Consider the following 7,034-nt stretch of genomic DNA (forward strand, 5'->3'; position numbering starts at 1 on the left):
TATAATTATTTACAGTTGGTGGTTCTGTATATAATTGCATCAAGGCACCTGGCTCACTTAGTTGGTAGAGCATGTAACTCTTGATTTTAGGGTTCTGCATTCAAGCCCCATGCTGGGTATAGAGCCTACTTTAAAAAACAAAACAAACAGACTCTATATAATTGTATCAAATACATCATCTAAAATCTATAAGTGATAAGTTTTAGTAATCAGAGTAGGTTGAAAATAAATTTATTAGAATCAATAGCTTTCTTGTATACCAACAAAAATTAGAAAATATAATGGGAAAAATATCATTCATAAGAGCAACAAAAGAATGTAAGATACTTGAGGGAAAGTCTAACAATGTTTTCAGTACCTGTATAAAGAAATCTATAAAACTCTACTCTGGGGCATAGAAGAAGTCTTAGAATAAACAAAAAGGCAATCTTTCTTTAATATAGGAATATTTTATATTATGCAAGTAACATGAATGTCCTGGTGCAACAGATTCAAATAATACAGATAAACACAGCAAAAGAGGGATCCCTGGGTGGCGCAGCAGTTTGGCGCCTGCCTTTGGCCCAGGGCGCGATCCTGGAGACCCGGGATCGAATCCCATGTCGGGCTCCCGGTGCATGGAGCCTGCTTCTCCCTCTGCCTGTGTCTCTGCCTCTCTCTCTCTCTCTCTCTCTCTCTCTGTGACTATCATAAATAAATAAAAATTAAAAAAATAAAAAATAAATAAATTAAAAAAAAAACACAGCAAAAGATAAAATCTCCCCCTTATCAACCTTCAACTCCATTCTCTCTCCCTAAATGTAAAACCTCTAGGCCCTTTTCTATGAGTTTACTTACAAGTAAGTGTGTGTATGATTGCGTGCACACATTTTGTTTTCACAAATAGAGTTGTATCATATGTTTTACTCTGTAACTTTTTTCCTAAGTATTTTCTCTCTTTTCTTCATATTAATTTCTAGTTCTGTCTTCCAGTTCATTGGTTCTTTCCTCTGTCCCCTCTATTTTTTCTTTTTTTAGATTTTATTTTATTTATTCATGAGAGACAGAGAGAGAGAGACAGAGACATAGGCAGAGGGAGAAGCAGGCTCCCCAAGGGGAGTCTGATGCGGAACTCGATCCCAGGACTCCAGGATCACAATCTGAGCCAAAGGCAGACACTCAACCACTGAGTCACTCAGGTGCCCTGTCCCCTCTATTCTGTTGTGGAGCCCACCCACTGAGCTTTTTATTTCAGTTATTGCATTTTCAGTTCTAAAATTTCCATTTGGCTCTTATATTTTCTGTTTCTTTGATGAGACTTTCTATTTCTTTGCTGAGGCTTCTTGTTTTTTCGTTTGTTTCAAGTAAGTTCATAATTGCCCACTGAAGCATTTTTATCATGGTTGCTTTAAAATTGTGGATAATTCTAATATCTCTATCATATCAGTATTAGCCTCTTTTGCCTCTTTTGGTTGTCTTTTTTTTTTTTTTTTTTTTTGTCATCCATTTTGAGATCTTCCAGTTCTTGATATGATGAATGATTTTTTAAATTGAAACCTGGACATTTTTGTCCTAAATTATAAGACTCTAGTTCTTATTTAAACCTCTATTTAAACTGGCTTTCTCCGATACCTCTCTAGCCATGGAAGGTGGGGTAAGGGCACTGCCTTGTTACTGCCAGATGAATGTACAAGTCCTAGTTCCCCAGGTTGGTCTCCACTGAAACCTGAGGGGTTGCTCCTTGTACTGCTAGGTAGAAGTGGAAGTTCTGGTCCTTGCAGTCTCCACTGACACTGTGATGGAGGTGGCATCTTTACTACTGGGCAATGGTGAAAGTCCTGACCCTCCACTAGGCCTTCTCTGATACCACCCTGGAGAAGATATTGGGTCACATCATTGAAGCTTACTGAGACCACGTGGAAGTCTAGTCTTTCTACTAGGACTTTTTTTTTTTTTTTTTTTGGCATTAGTGCAGGTGGGGATCGCAGATTTTCCTGCAGTGTTTGGCTGGAGTACAGCATTATTGTCTACACGTTTTCTTTTTCTTTTTCCTTTTTTTTTTTTTAAGGATTTTATTTATTTATTCATGAGAGAGACAGAGGCAGAGACACAGGCAGAGGGAGAAGCAGGCTCCATGCAGGAAGCCCAATGTGGGACTCGATCCTGGGACTCCGGGATCACACCCTGAGCCAAAGGCAAATGCTCAACTGCTGAGCCACCCAGGCGTCCCTTGTCTACACGTTTTCTATCTTACTAAACTTCTATGGTTTTGATGCCCTAACTACAGGAAAGCTTTTGTTGTTTTTTTTGTTTGTTTGTTTGTTTGCAGCTGTTGGCATTTTCAGACTGCCAACTTCTTCAGCTTCATCTCTGGGATATATGAAGCAAAAGAATATCCATGGAACTCATCATGTCAAGATCCCAAGTCAGTTTACCTCTGTGCACCTTTCTGACTTCTTACGTTTGTTTAATATTTAATGTCCTGGGTCTCCAGTTATACTTAGAGGTGGGGAGAGGGATAAGTATGACTATTCCATCTTATCAAAGCAAAATTCCTGAGACTTGTTTTGGAAAAACTGAACCATATCTTATCCATTCTTCCATGTAACTGTTTATGATTGTTTATGGTTTCTGTAAGTATAGATTAATGTAATTTATATAACCACTACTTGTAAATATGTGTTTTCTAGGTTCAGTATTATAGAAGCTAATTCTCCCTAACAATTCAGAACTCCAGTAGTATCTGTATGAGTTGACAATGTGAATTTAATAATGGAAATTTACATAAAAGAAAAGTGATAAGGGAGTACTTAACTGCCAAATAGTAAACATAAAAGTACTATAAAAATTACAGTAGTGTGATATTGATATAGGTATAGACAGATGAGTAATTGAGATGAGAAAATGCAGAAATAGATGAAAGCATATATGAAAATTCAGTATGTGATAAAAATGGCCTATTTAATTAATGGCCTTATGGCAACATTTTCCAAGTGAGCGACTGAGGCAAAAAATAATAACTTGATTTCTGATTGTTAAAAATAATAATGATAATAAACCAAATTCCAGATTGTCAAAGGAGCAAATCTTAAAAAAGAGACCATAGAGGTCTCACAGAAAAAACTTGGATGGGGATCCCTGGGTGGCGCAGCGGTTTAGTGCCTGCCTTTGGCCCAGGGCGCGATCCTGGAGACCCGGGATCGAATCCCACGTTGGGCTCCCGGTGCATGGAGCCTGCTTCTCCCTCTGCCTGTGTCTCTGCCTCTCTCTCTCTCTCTCTCTCTCTGATGTGACTATCATAAATAAAAAAAAAAAAAAAAAAAAAAATTAAAAAAAAAAAAAAAAAAAAAAGAAAAAACTTGGATGAATTTTTTTTAAAGATTTTATTTATTCGTAAGAGACACAGAGAGAGGGCAGAGACATAGGCAGAGGGAGAAGCAGCCTCCCTATGGGGAATCTGATGCAGGACTCGATCCTAAGATTCTGGGATCATGATCTGAGCCAAAGGCAGATGCTCAACCACTGAGCTACCCAAGTGTCCCTGGTTGAATATTTTTATAATCTAGGGGTGGGGAAGGCCTTTCTAAGCATGACAGAAAAGTACAGAAGAAAAGACTCATAAATTTGATTATTAAAAGTAAAAAATTCTTCTGAGAAGTAAAAACCATCTTGAACAAGGCCAAATACACATAAAGAAGGTGAAAATATCTGCAACATGTGTAAAAGAAAACCATAAAACATTTCTATAAATTGATAAAAAAGAATATATCTCTGAAAAAATTTGAGAACCATATAAGGGGAAATAAAAAATGAAGAAATTAAATAGGCCAAAACATAATAAAATATGTTTAATTTCACTAGTTATCAAAATTATGCAAATAAAAAATAAGGTATTTTTCATCTTTCAGAATGGAAAAGATAAAAGTCGTTTGACAAACCTGTCACCGAGAGTATGGGGAAATGTACCCTTAATTACTGTCAACATGAGTACAGATCAGAGCACTCCACGAGGGTGCTATAGCAATATATATATTACTTTAAATTGGAATACCCTCTGAATCAGTAATATTCTCAGAAATGTATCCCAAATTTTCATCATAATGTAGTTTACAGTAGAAAAATAAGAAGTGGATATAGCTTAGAAGTTCATCAATAGAGGATTAAATGAAAAAAAAAAAAAAAGGTACGTCCATACACTATATACTCTCAACAGTTAAAATAGTTAAGGATCTCATGTACTGACATGAAAAAACATTTAAGATGTTGAATAAAGAATGCCAGGTAGCTTTTTTTTATAATGCTGTGTATATAGAGTTCTGTGTGTGTGCACACGCATGCGCTTTGAGAGATTCTAAAAGGAGCAGAGGTTTACTCCAGGTGCTGGGATTGCAGGTATATACTTTGTTCTTTATTGTTTTCTGTACAATTAGAGTGAGAATATGTATCATTTTTAGAATCGGAAAAAAGCTATTTTCATTAAGTCTCAACTGCAGCCATCATTAAAGAACATCTCAAAATTGTTCTCAGTACATACTACTCTATACAAATTGCATCAATGCCTATGCAGGGCAACAACTGATGCCATCTTTTGGTCAGCTAAATAATACACAAGCACTTTGGTGTATGCTCAGGCACTGCTTTGTGTGGTACTAGTTTCATGACCAGATGACCCGGGAATGTTGCCCTGAAGTACTCTTGTTGGAGTTTGTTTTTTTTTTTTAAGATTTTATTTATTTATTCATAAGAGACACACACAGAGAAGCAGAGACATAGGCAGAGAAGCCAGCTCCCCGTGGGGAGCCCAATGTGGGACTGGATCCCAGGACCCCGGGATCATGTCCTGAGCCAAAGGCAAACACTCAACCACTGAGCCATGCAGGCATCCCTCTTGGAGTTTTATTACCATAAAATGAAATGATGCAGTAGTGTCAGTTCTAGGTCTCTCTGGCTGGGAAATCGTAGGCAAGTTAGTTAGGCTCCGAGTCTCAGCTTCTTCTGTAAAAATATCTTCACTTTCTGTTTTGCAGAATTGTAAGGATCAAGAGATGATGTGTATGAAAACATTTTCTAAACTCTGAAATGCAAGTGTAGTTGCTATTCCTATAATCATGTTTATTAAAATAAGGAAAAGTGGCATCAACAATGCGGAAGATAGATTATTATCAAAATTAAAATGATGACTGATGGTGAGCAGTGAGCTTTGGGAAGAATAAGCCTTCCATCTAGAATTAGAATCAAACTTCAACTGTGGCATCTTTCTGCTGAAATTATGGGATAACATTTCGACACTTTGAAGGAAACAAAACACAGAAGCAATTGTTACATGGTGATAGGTAAAGGAAAGAACATGTAATTCAATCCACTAGGAAGATATTTATCCAAAATGAAACTGTTTTCTCTCCTTGCTAGTCAGGCAGAAATCTAATTACTTATGTTTGATCTACTATGGAGAGGCAAACCTGAGAAAATGATAGATTATAGACAATTTTATTGAATTTAATCTTAGAAATCGACAAATGAAGGTTTTGCACTTTGCACATAATTACTTAGCTGATGTTAAAAATAAAATCTGGTCAATAGTAATAACTTCTGTTTTACTGTGATCTGTTCTAATTTCAGTTGTGGATTAGGCTATTTCCTGGTCCCTTTCTTTGTGTGAATGCTTTAAAGATAACTTCTCTCTGGTTGAGGGTTTAGTGCAGAGCTATTTTTTTCATATCATATAATGTTTCAGAAACAAAAAGAGAATAAAGGAAACTTAAAGACAAGCCTGGAAGCATAAAGAAAGAAGAACTGATGGGGCACCTGGGTGGCTCAGTGGTTGAGTGGCTGCCTTCGGCTTAGGGCATGATCCCGGGGTCCTGGGATCGAGTCCTACATTGGGCTCCCTGTGCGGAGCCTGCTTCTCCCTCTGACTACGTCTCTGCTTCTCTCTCTGTTTCTCATGAATGAATAAATAAAATCTTCAGGGGGGGGAAAAAAAAAGAAAATGAACTTTGTCTTTAAGTTGTGTCTATCCTCACTACCCTTTGACTAGTTCGGTCCAATGAGACATGGAGATGACAACAGACGGAAGTACACAGCAGGTGTAAAGCAGGATACTCTCTTCCCTACTGCCTTTGCACAGTAGGGCAGTCAGACAACCTGGGTTCTGGACGCAGATCTGGCCCGTATGAGCTGAGTGACCTGATGAAGGCTGGCACAGCAAGGAGCTGGGAGCTACTGTCAGCGTCCCTTCACCCCGGGCATGGTGCCAATCACTTGACACACGCTTCCTTTTTATCCTCACAACAATTCTGTAAAGTAAGTGGTACGATCCCTGTTTGATCCCTGTTTGACCGTTAAGGGGACTAAACTTGGGAGAGTTCTGCAGCTTGGCCCAGGCTACACAGGAAAGAAGTAGCTTGATGATCAGATGAAATAATGTTTAACGTTTAAGAAAATGCTTTGAAAATTGTAAAATGCGATACAGATTTTAATTTTTGTTATTGTTGTTATATTCGTCCTTGGCAAGTAAGTAAAACTCTGTTCTTTCCTCGTGCTCTTTTCCAGAGGTTTCCACCTATTCTGCATGAATACAGCAGCTGCTTCCGGTGCCAGAAAGGGCGAGATTAGTATTCCAGTGGCCCTGCGGGTTCCAACGGCCCTGCTGGCACAACTCGCAGAGACAAGTATTTTGCAAAGATGATGACGGGTCCGGGAGGAAAACAAAAGGAAATGTATTTTCCTCACTACTCTGTGAGGATCGAATAAAATCCCACCACCAGAGTACAATAGTGAATTTTATCATGTGTGTGGGAATGATCGGGCTGATAACGGCCTCGCGTCCTAATCGGTCTCCTAGGATGGGTCACTCTTCGCTCTTAGGTTTTAGCGTCTTGTCTCCCTTTGTTCACCAGAGCAGCGCACGCCCAGCCGGTTTGTCAGCTTCGCACGCACTGGGCTGTAAGCGGCAGCAACCCTCGGAGCATCTGGAGAGCCGGTGTGTCCTGGGAGATAAGACTGTGGCACCCCGGCTGTCGCGCTCCTGAGAGGCTGCAGCCCTCTCTGTCTGC

At 38.9% G+C, this 7,034-nt stretch overlaps 1 long non-coding RNA gene across 1 annotated transcript; it reads left to right on the plus strand.

Moving 5' to 3' along the window:
* Window positions 1-2,210: 2,210 nt before the first annotated feature.
* LOC111097206 lies at window positions 2,211-6,750 on the plus strand. Its single transcript, XR_005362836.1, has 3 exons — window positions 2,211-2,404; window positions 6,017-6,282; window positions 6,532-6,750. It is a non-coding gene; the product is annotated as an uncharacterized LOC111097206 (long non-coding RNA).
* Window positions 6,751-7,034: the final 284 nt, after the last annotated feature.

Source organism: Canis lupus, chromosome 8 (genome assembly GCF_011100685.1).
Source record: "Canis lupus familiaris isolate Mischka breed German Shepherd chromosome 8, alternate assembly UU_Cfam_GSD_1.0, whole genome shotgun sequence".
NCBI lineage: Eukaryota > Metazoa > Chordata > Mammalia > Carnivora > Canidae > Canis > Canis lupus.